The 12242-nt window shown below is 34.1% G+C and overlaps 1 protein-coding gene across 3 annotated transcripts in view; it reads right to left on the bottom strand.

The window, feature by feature from the left end:
- Positions 1-12242, bottom strand: part of CADM2 (cell adhesion molecule 2) — a 1089711-nt gene that overhangs the window by 704613 nt on the left and 372856 nt on the right. The window lies entirely within an intron of this gene.

Raw genomic sequence — 12242 nt, 5'->3', positions numbered from 1 at the left:
TTGATTTGGTATATTATGTTTTCACATACGAAAACTTCTCTAAAGTTTCATATATGAATGAAGAATTTTCCAAATAGTGGTTGATTTAGCAACTATAAGATAATTCATAATTTCATTATGCCATTCTGCCTAATGATAAAAGTTTCTTTTCATTATATCATGGACTCAAATATAAATAAAGGTATATTTTAAAGATTGACATGTTGAATTCTATGCATCTGTTTCATTCCTGATTCATAATCTCTACCTAGAAAGAACTCATATTGAAGAATAAAGAATAGTATTTGCATTTATATTTAAAAAAGGAAAAATAAGTACATTATAATTATGTAAAAATTGTAGCTGTTCATAATACACTAATAATCTAACATTTAATTGAAATTGAAAGTTAAACATGCTCACTTCTCTCCAAAGTTAATATTTTTATTGTAAATTCAAGTGGTTAAATTTTCATTATAAAACAAGGATAAAAGATTGCTTAATCCTTTACTAATTTTAAATTGATTGTGGAAATAGGACTTTAAAGAATATTGAGTGGAAAGAAAAAATTAGTAAGCAAAACATCTAATGAATATACTTTTACCATTGACATAGAAATCAAATTACCTAGCAATACTGTAATAAAAGAGATTCTGAAATGATTGCTACTTGGGAAAAAAGATCTAAGGAAAAAGAAACAAAAAAGTTCTTAAATAATGACTCTCTACGATAAAATAACTGATTGAAAAAAATCTTTAATGCAAAAGAATCATATATAATTCATTAAACTGAAAAATAAAGCACAACACATTTCCCTAAAGCTTTAAAGCTATGAGTATTTATATGTGAAACAAGGAATAAGGGATAAATTTGGGGGGGCAAGAACAGAGATAAAGGGAAACATAAAAATTATAGAACCAATTGTCATTTTCATAAAGTTTCCTACATTGCAATTCAGAGCAGGGAAATAGCCTAACTGTGATTCTTTTCTGAAGTATTCTAATAGAATGGAATCCTGCTGCGTGTTTCTTTTCAGTTATAAAAGCTACTGACTTCAGCTTCCCTAAGGGTAGCCTGAGCTTTGGAATTCTTCTCTTCCATGAGCTATGCCTTTTCTTCTCAATTCTTTAAAACATAAAAAATAAACAAAAAATATTCAAATATCATTATCCAGAAAAAATGACGGACAAGTCATTTTATGAGATGATCCCTAAGACTGGATTAGAGGCTACTCTAATAGAAGATCAAGTGGAATATGTTCATCGTGTTGAGAGATAAATAAGCTTTCAGAAACTCAGGGGGAAAAAAAAAATCAGTATAGACTGGCTTGAAAACCTCCCGTATATGCGCTCATTAGTGTTAAATTAAAATTCCTTTAAAGCTTAGCGTGACTGTAGGAGAGCAACATACCATGTTGTCTGCCCATCTAAGGACGAACAGTTCAGCTGTATTAACAACCAGAAACACAGGGAGGCAGTAGGTCCAGAGAAGACAACATCTTTGGAAAAGCTAGGCTGGACTTGACATGGTCATTCAGTCTTTTGAGACAGAAGGTGATTTTCCCTTTATATCATAAAGCTACGACTTCCAAAAAAACATGTAGGTGTTTTGGATGCTGTGGAAGCAAAACTGGTATTTTACCCTCTGTAAATGTAGTAAATGTAGTAAATGTAGACTACCTCCCAAGTCAAGCAACAAGAAAACAAAGCAAGACAAAAAACCACAATGGAACTCTGAGATAAGCCAAAAATAAATCTTGTCAGTCCTGGCTCCCTAGATAAATGAAACAGTAGAGGTCCCTATTAAACCTAAATCTCCAATCAAAATTGCCTTTATCTCTGACCTTACATTATGATAACCATACAAGAATTTGCCATTTTCCACCACTAACATATTAATGTATGCTTGTTAACTTATATAATCTTGCAGTTATTTTCCTGTGTTTTTGTTTGATGGGACAGTCCTACTAGTGTCAGATTCACAAATAAAAAGAAAATAGGTGAGCTACGTGAAGGGGATGAAGGGTATACTTACAGTGATGAGCACGGAGTAATGTATAAAATTACCAAATTACTATATTGTACACCTGAAACTAATATAATGCTCTATGCTAATTGTACTGGAATTAAAATTAAAAAACAATAAAAGTAAATTTTTAAAAATTAGACTGATTTCATTTCCTGGGCTTGTCTTCAGTGTTACTTTCACAGGACAAAAAAAAAATAACAATACTCAATATGTATAGATTCTATAAAGTTGTTTTGGATGTATCAGAATAACATATTCTTATAAGACAAACTATGGTGTCTTCATTATTAATCTTTTAAGAACCATTCAAATTACACAAATAAATATGTGAGTTATGCGCACTTTTATATTAAGGGATTAAAATATCATAATCTCATATCTGCCTTAGGTGTAAACGTATTTAAGGAAATAATAAATTAACTACCATTTTACATATTTTAGGATATTCATGCATACATATGTGCACATGTGTGTGTGTGAACATACAAGACTCAGGTCTTAAAAACTTGTACCTTAGAAACACATTCCTATTTTCAGAACTAAATATATTTGCAAGCAGCTGAACAACTCCTGCATTTCCTCAGCCTGTGCAGTAAACTTTACATATGTAGAAGCATACTCTTGTCAGTTCCTACCCAGGCAAGTTTTCCAACCCTGTGTGATTCCTGATTAAATTGAGCATACAGTTAAATATTCAAAGTCACTTGAGGGACAATACTTTTTTCCTTTTACCAGCTTACATCCCTTCAACAATCTAAAGAAGCGCCAGCTATTGCTTTAACTATAAATTATGCCTTTTTTTGATGTGATATAATTTTAATGACCATGTTTGAATGCATAGGTATATGTTAATTTTAAAATAGGAAATATTTCCTTCACTATGGTAAGTAAGTCAGCTGGTAGGAACCACTTTCTAAGTTCAACCAAAATACTTTATCTCACCAAACATGACTCTTTGACTCAGTTCAATCACGTCAAATTTTAAAATATTTTATTTGAGTAAGCATCTGAAATACGGCTCATCAAATAATCAACAGACTTAATGCACATATGTATCAAATGTTCACATATTCTTCTGAGAAAGGTACTAAGTGATAAACATGAAAAGATAGAATCAGCCTATTAAATCAAATACTTGTTCAGTATATCTAAGCTTTACCTTTAAAATAATTTTTGAGAACATTTTTATCTTGTTCCTTGAAAATATTTCTGTTTGATCATAGCTCTATGCAAAATACTGCCAACATTCTTTCCACACTAACTCATGCTTCAAGTAAATACCCCTTGTTTTAAATTTATTCCTTGCTCCGCCGGGGAATATCAACCCGTATTTTAAGACTCAACTCAAAAGCCACCTCTTCTCTAAAGTGGGAGAATTGTGTACTTCTCTTTTCCCATTTTCCCTCACCCAAACCGCCTTGTCTCAGACTATCTAGTCTTTGTCTCTATACTGAATACTATCTAGGAGGCTACAGATGTGGCTTACTCCCCTCTCCTTACACGGCTTCTGGTATGTATTAAATACACAGTAATTTTTTTTAAACTTCTGAGTGAAATAACTGAATAAATGAAAGGCAGATAATATTTAAATAAATGATGACACAGAAGTGTTAGGAATGGGGGAAAAAAAAAAAAGACCAAGAGATTTTTGGGGAAGATAACTGGGGAAAAGTACCTAGTGGAAAGATGCAAAAGTACTTGCGTAGGGGGGTTTGGGAGGTGAACTAGGAATACATCAAGGTACTAGGAAAATGGCAATCTTATCAAAATAGATGATAGGATAGTTACTTGATTTTGTGAATATTAGACTTAAAAAGTAGCCTCATTATTAGACATTACAGAAAGTGTAAAAGTAACGTCATTATTTCTTATAGTGGAAGGTCCTATCGACATTAAAATAATTTGCATCACTTTGTACATGAAACAAATTCAAATTCCCATATAAGAGAGGTATGAAAGCACTTACTGTATATTAAAGAACTAAAATCTTAAAATCCCATACTTAGTCTAGATACTAAGAACTGAAACCACATTTTACTGTCTACATTAATATGACTCTGTGCTATTCCTTTCTCTTCATTGTCTTGACTTTATTTTTCTGGAAGTCTCCTGTCCAGGGAAAATGTTTGATTGTTTATTATAGGGACTTTCCGAAAGACCCACCTACTCTTCAGGGGAAAACATCAATAGGTAGTTTTTCCTAAAATTCTTTGCTTTCCCTGCTTCGAAATTCTCATCTTGCTGTTTTTACGATGCTGAACTGCTGTGTCATGATCCTAATCTAACCTCGATCCAGATGCTATTTGGAAAGGCTTACCTTAAATACACCGTTACATTTTCTATATTCTGACCTTAGCTTCTTCACTCAAGACTCTAAGTTTTCTTAGGTTTCTATTCTTCACCAAAGTGAGCAATAAACTCAGCTTTGTTGTCTATTCTCATGAACAAGTTGCACTGGGGATATTTAATGAGTAATCCTGCAACATATTCAACTTAGGCTGTATATTCAAATGGACTTTTGTTTGTCCTCAGTCAACTCAGTCAAAACAAAACAAAACAAAACATGAACTAGTGATAGTTCTTCTCAGAAGCTCACAGAACCATTTCTCTCTCACACTCCAACACTGAGTGTAAATCTAAATTGTAGAGAAAGACAGAAAGGGGAAGAGGAGTGAATGAGAAGTGGAAAGCCTTAGCTGTAGAAATGAACGCCTGGGACAGATATCAGTGAACAATGATACCATGAAAACTGCAGTTTCTCTATTTAATGTCCTACTTCCTGCTTTACTGAGGTTGACATACAAACACATGAAGAAACAGAAGAGATTGGAGTAGGTAAGAAATGCCACTTAGAGCAAGAAGACAACTTCATTTCATTTAACTGTTTCATTTATGGTTAAATCTCTGAACGCTGAACTTTAATAAATGCTGAGAGGCTGTGTGAGGAGAAAACAATCTCTGGACTCTTAAAAGAGCAATTGAAATCTCTGAATAGGAGATAAAAGATGCCATTTAGAACAGTGTAGGTAATGATTGCATTAAGAATGTCTTGATAAAGATTTCCAAACAGAGTTTATATGAGGAAACTCTGAAAATACAGAATCACCCAGAAAATTATGATTATGAAAAAGGATATGGAATGACTCTTTATCACAGCAAATATGAGCATGTGTATAATAGGGCAAGCTTTTCTCCTTGTAGCCTTTGTGTCTGAATCAAATCCATTGGGGAAATACACTGCAATATATTGAATAGAAATAAAAAACTATTTTTCTTTATGTATAAAATTATACTATTTATAAAGAAATAGAAAATGTTAAAGCCTATTTAAGAGGCACCTGGGTGGCTCAGTGGATTAAGCTTCTGCCTTCAGTTCAGGGTCTTGAGATCCATCCCCACTTTCTGCTTGGCAGGGAGCCCACTTCCCCCTCTCTCTCTCTGTCTGCCTACTTATGATCTCTCTCTCTGTCAAATAAATAAATAAAATCTTAAAAAAAAAAAAGCATCTTTAAGATATTCTTGGGGCTCCTGGGTGGCTCATTCAGTTAAGCATCTGCCTTCTGTTCAAGTCATGGTCTCAGTCAGGGTCCTGGGATTGAGCCCCACATAGGACTCTCTGCTCAGCTGGGAGCCTGCTTCTCCCACTCCCTCCCCCTACTTGTTCTCTCTCTCTCTCTCTCACTCAATCTCTCTCAAATGAATAATATCTTAAAATAAAATAAAATATTCTCTTTTGAGTAGAGTTAGTAACTTTACATGAATTTTTATATTTATAAGACTTTATCATTTTTTTAAGTTTAGGAGTGAAACTCTCACCCTTTAGCCTCTGATTGCCTAATTCTAACTAGGTTTACTGGAAGGGAAATGTTTCACAACTCTCATTTTCATAAAGATTGGATCATACACTTGACCCGCAATTCCTAAAGCAGGGTGATTCTTTGTGCACTTTTGTTTGTTTCTTTTGTCTTACTCTTTTTTCTTTTTAAAAGATGTTTGTTGCAAACCAACTTCACAACCAGAAGCTGATCTCCCAAGAGACTTACATAAATTTCCTGCACTGAGATGTGAGGGTTAATATTATGCATCGCTTGACTGGGCTATAGGATGAGCAGCTATTTGGTCAAATATTATTCTGCATATTTCTGTGAGGGCAATTTGGGATGAGATTAACATTTAGACTGAGTGAAGCAAAACTGCCCTTCATAAAATGGGTGAGCATCAACCGAGCAGTTGAAGGCTTGACTATAACAAAAAAGCTAAGAGAATTGTTCCTGCCTAATGACCTTTCAACTAAGATGTCGGCTTTTTTTTTTTTTTTTCTTTTTCTTTTGACTTGAACTGAAACATCAGCTCTTCCTGGGCCTTGAGCCTACTGGCTTTCGGACTAGAACTACACCATTAGCTCTCCTGGGCCTCTAGGTTGCTGACTCACTAACCTCCATAACTATGTGAGCCAATTCCTTATAAAAAGCTCTTTATCCATTGTATTGGTTTTGTTTCACTAGAAAGATGTAATTAATGCATAAAATCAATGAAAAATTTCATATTTAAGCGAGTTTGCACTGTTAGGTAAGAGCCTCATTGTTACAAAATTCTAGTTATTAACAAGAGCTAGCATAGGTGAAGACATAAGTGAAAGCAGATCTCAAGACAGAAAGGGACAAATTTGATTATTTCCAATAACAAAAAAAGAGAAAGGAATGGTCATTTTTTGTCAGTTGCTATGAGATTGCCACACAGAATACTGCACATCTGGTGAGATCACGATACCTTTGGAGGAGATTGTGGGATTCAGGAAAGAGAAAGTGACCCTGTCAGGAATGATTGAAAGATGGTAAGGATATGTATGAAGTAAGAGCTAATGGGCTTGCGGGTTCAGTCATCAGTGTCCTACAGCATAGGGTACCCTTAATGTATAACAGTCATGTAATATAGGATTTAGGATTTTTTTTTCCCATAATTTTAAAGTACCAGGAAAATAATAGAGTTAAGATTAAGAAATATTTTAGGAAGATTCTGAGACTTATAGTCCATGCTTCACTAACCTTTATTCAACATCTCTTCTTAGTTTTGACAGTATGCTTTTTCCATATGCACACGGGGTCCCAGTGTCTGCTTGTTGAAGCACAACTTAGTCAAATGGCATGAACTGCAGAATAAAACAATTTGACTTTGAGTCCTAGCAAGGCTACTATCTCTCTGTGTAACATTGGACTATTTACCTTACCTTGTTTTTCAGTCTCTGCATTATAAAAATGTGGGTAATAAGATTTTCAAACTTACTGTAAGCTTTAAAGATAGCAGATGAAAACATTGTAGCAAACAATGCATGTTTATATTAACCTGTTCAGTCTAAAGCTTCCCATGGATCCCTCTCCCTGGAGCCCAGCGTCTTGCCTATTCTGCTCCCCAGCTCCGTTCCATCAAAACTTTCCAATGTGAAGGGTGCCCATGTGGCTCAGCAGGTTAAGCATCTGCCTTTGGCTCAGGTCATGATCCCAGGATTCTGGGATCAAGTCTCACATAGGGCTCCTTGCTCAGGCAGGAGCCTACTTCTCCCTTTTCCTGGGGCTCGCTCTCTCTCTCTCTCTTTCAAATAAATATCCTTAAAAACAAACAAACAAACAAAAAAACACAACACACATTTCCATTATGTGTCATGTTGGCTGACAGCCTTGCTCATTGCTTGGTTATAATGGCTAAAAAATGCTTACTAAGATACTTAATGGCCAAAAAAATTTTTTTTAATATTTTTAACAATTTTATTTATTTATTTGACAGACAGACATCACAAGCAGGTAGAGAGGCCGGGGAACAGGCTCCCTGCTGAGCGGAGAGCCGGATGTGGGGCTTGATCCAGGATCCTGAGATCACGACCTGAGCCAAAGGCTGAGGCTTAACACACTGAGCCACCCAGGTGCCCCTAGAATTTGTTTAAAATTCAATTTTTATACTCCATTTTTAAGAGTTAAATAGATAAACTAATCTGACGCAAACAATTCAATGAAGGTGCCATCTTAATAAGAAAGACTAACTAAAGGCCTGGATATATTATTTATAGCCATCAACTTTATCCATAGGCCCTTCCTTTTTTTCATCAATAGAAATGTGTGTGTGTGTGTGTGTACATGTAAATAAAGTGGTTTAAGACTACAATTATGCTTTTGAACATATTTTCACAAAGACAAATTGTTAAGGGAGCAAAGAAGGAGAGGCAGTCTTTTTTTTTTTTTTTTTTAATAAGAGGAAAGGATTAAGTCCAGTTTTTAGATTTTCAATTTTGACTCACAGTTGGTTACTGAACAGAGCACAGAAGGTCCAAAAAGCCCAGTTCAGATTTTCTTCTTTGGCTTTTGGATACGCATACAAGATTCCGATATTTTTAATGCAAAATAAAAATTAAAAATAAAAATTTAAACCTTTAAAAGATGTCACATCCTTCTGAATCAGAAGCATAAATTCTAATGACATGAAATACATTTTCCTTAACTTCTGAAAGTTAATTGAAATATGGTATTATATATGGTATTATGTATATATATTTGGGGGGTTTGAAATGTTGACATGTACAGTCAAACCTTGCTAATTTTTACTCCTCTAATGTAAACATTTATTAACTCTCAAAAAATCCTCTAATGTCTCAGCCCACCTCCCTAAAACTTTTCAAGAAAGGTTGTAGACAGATTTTGTAATAATCTGTCTAAATAATCATTTAGACAGATTTTGTAATAAAGTACCCTAAAAACTTAAATTTTGTAGAAGCCTCAATTTGAGTAAGTAGAAAATATTGAAAACAGATTCTAAACAAAATCTGAAGTTTGAGAGTTGGGACAGATATGTTTGGTACATTCTTCTAAACAGTGATCATACCAGTAAGTTAATTTGAACAAATATTAAAAAGTTACAGTACTGTCCAAAAAAAATTAACTACCTGATTTTTTTTAAAGATAAGTGTTTCTCTTCATTTTCCAATGGCACTTTGAAAATTGATTATGCCTCCTCACCTTTTAATAATTTCTGTCAAGTAGAATTATGTCTATTTCTTAGTAATCAGAAGGGGTAAAATTTATCTCTAATTTATTAATTACATCAAAACTCTGTTCCCCCTCTTTTTATTTGTTACACTTTAGTATATAGATAGTATAAATTATCTGAGTCCTGGCTTAAATTATTTCTCCCTAAAGGTGAAATATTGACACTACCTAAACTCAAACAGAGTATATTTGAGTAGTAGCTAAAATATCCCACAATATGGAATTGACAGAATTAAAAACAAACAAACAAACAAAAAAACACTTGTCTTTGTGTCTTTTTCTATATACTTTTAAGTGCTTGATGATTTTTAAAAGAATGTGCGTATGCCATTTTTCTAATTTTCCAATATCTATGCTTTCTCCACTCTTAGATCACAACTACTAGTGAGTATGTGTATTTCTTCCCAAAATTAAATGCACAAAGAGTAATTAGGACCCAACCATCCTTCCTCTGATTCTGTTGTCCTTGCTCAAAAACAGTGTTTGTGGCAACTGTTTCACTATAGACAATAGAACAATGGACTTTTATCTGAATAAGAATCATTATCATGCATCTGACAACCTGGGCCATTCAAAGTTTTTTTTTTTTGAAAAATATGTGTTTGCATATTGCCTCAAGTTGAGATAAATAAAGCAAAAAAAGTGTTTCATCTTGTAAGTACAGTACCCTTATCCTGTGAAAATTTCAAAGTAACAGTAGTAGATCTCTTTGCCTACTTTATTCTCTATAGGAAGTTATTTAAACAAATTCAAATCATGGTGTGAAATTTTCATGGCAACTTATCAAGGAAACTAAGACAATTTTAATAAAAAGTTCAACACTTTAAGTGTAGATCTAAATTATAGCTGTGTTTCCTTTATACACATATTTTTGTCCATATGGGTAAAATATCTTTTCTGTGACTTGATGAGATGATTACATTTTTTTCTAAACTGTTTTATTATAAAATAATCCCAAGCTTACAGTAAAGTTACAAGACCAGTAGAAGTAACTTCCATATGTCCTTCATCCATAGTCCTCAATTATGGAGACTATACTATTTGCTTTATAATTTTCTGTTTATATAATTGTATACACATTGTTCTCTCCCAACAAGTTGAGATTGCCCCCAAATACTACAGTATATATTTTCTACAAGCAAGGTTATTCTTGTATAGAACCACAGTCCAACAATCAAAATCAGGAAATTGACATTTTTACTTGATCTAATTGACAGAACAATTTAAATTTTATTAATTGTCCAATAATTTCCTTTACAGCAAAAGGATCCAAACCAGTCATATTGTGCGTTCAGTTGTCATGCCTCCTGGGTTTTCTTTAATTCCAAGCAGTTCCTCAAATTTTCTTGGATTTTTATGACCGTTATTTTTATTTTTATTTTTTAAATTTTTTTTTAAAGATTTTATTTATTTATTTGACAGAGAGATCACAAGTAGGCAGAGAGGCAGGCAGAGAAAGGGAGGGAAGCAGGCTCCTGGCTGAGCAGAGAGCCCGATGTGGGGCTCCATTCCAGGACCCTGAGATCAGGACCTGAGCTGAAGGCAGAGGCTTAACCCACTGAGCCACCCAGGCGCCCCATGACTGTTATTTTTAAAACTTAATAAAAGCTAGTTATTTTGTAGAAAGACCTTCAGTTTGGGTTTGTCAGATGTCCCCAAATAATTAGAATCAGGTTAAGCATTTAGACAGAAATACAACAGAAGTCATGCTATGTTCCCGTTGCATTCTGTCAGGTAGAGCATGTTTTTTATTTTCCCAACTACTGCAGGTGATAACTTTGGTCACTTTTTTTTTAAGGAGTTATATTCTAGGGTTTCCCCTGTAATTTATATTTTATCCATTTCTAATTAATAAACACTTGAGGGGAGGATCTATTGAAATTATCTAATTCTCCCATTATTCATTGAACTTGTACCCACGAATTGTTGTATTCTGATGACTTTTGACTGAATCTCTTACTGTTGTGGTGATCAAGTGATGTTTTTCTAATTCCATCTACATTCATTAGCTGGTATTTTAAGAAAGAGCTATCTTTTCTCCCAGTAGATTTATTAATATGTTTATTTACATCAGTATGGATTCAGAGAATCTTATTTTATTCAAGGGATTTTAATCCATCATATTCATTATTTATTTTGATATTCAAATTAGCCTTTACTTGGCTAGTGGGCATTATAGTTCTTTGAGCCCTTCCTTGATTTCTGACACAACAATGTCATCTAGGCTCATCTTGTATTTTTCCTGCCCCAGCCCTAGAATAAGTTTTTTCCCCTAGAAGAAACCAAGATCTGAGTGTTAGATGTTGCTCTTTGCTACTGGAATTTTTCTGTTCCCTAGCCCTCCTGGAGTGGGATGGGAGGAATATAAATATATACGCAGACCCACAGATACATACATGTTTTTTATCTGTAGTTATTTCTATTTCAATCTATATGGAAAACCATAATAAACATGGATAAAAATCCAAATACTCGGGGTTTATTCAAGCTTTCACACTTCTAATTTCTTTAACTATGAAAATTGTGGTTTATCTTAGCCTCAATATATTTACCTCTTTGTTTAATTGCTGTTTGTAATCAATCTCTTGTCCATGCCAAGCTGCCACTTCTCTCAACCATCTTCCTTGCTAAGTGTTGATGTCCACTAAACAACCACATCGTTAGCCACCTACTTTGCTTGGTTGCTATACTTTCTAGGTTTTTGGCTTCATTTTTCTTTTAAAAAATCAGCCACTCATTAGAAATAAAAAACAAAATGAGAAAGGTAGGAAAAGGAAGGATGACAGGTGACGAAAAGGAAGACAGGAAATAAAGGGAGAAATACTGCAGAAGGAATCGCTTGTTTAAAATAAGAAGTTAGCCAATGAGCCTCATAATGACCCTGCATCTTGCCCATGAATAGACTTCTGCCTTCTGAGCTCAAGTTCAAGTTGGCTATTCGCTATTTCCGCAATGTTCTACATGTCTTTCCCACTCAGTCTTTTGTTCTAGCCTCCCTCACCATTGTTTTCTTGCTTCTGTGTCATACTTTCATCCACATGCATCTTCTCCCCAAATCAATTTCCTTGAACAACTTTGTATGTCTTACAGTCTTGTATTTCCTTGTATGTGACAGTCAGGTCTTTTTTGTTCCTCCACTGAGGCTGCAAAATTATTAGAGCAAAAAAGATTTTCTGGAACATAAGTATCATCCATAGCATT

The sequence above is a fragment of the Mustela putorius genome, unplaced genomic scaffold, assembly GCF_011764305.1.
Source record: "Mustela putorius furo isolate JIRA1106 unplaced genomic scaffold, ASM1176430v1.1 tig00003834_pilon_pilon_pilon, whole genome shotgun sequence".
NCBI lineage: Eukaryota > Metazoa > Chordata > Mammalia > Carnivora > Mustelidae > Mustela > Mustela putorius.
The sequence above is the reverse complement of the archived record's forward strand: the minus strand, read 5'-3'. Positions and strand labels throughout refer to the sequence as shown.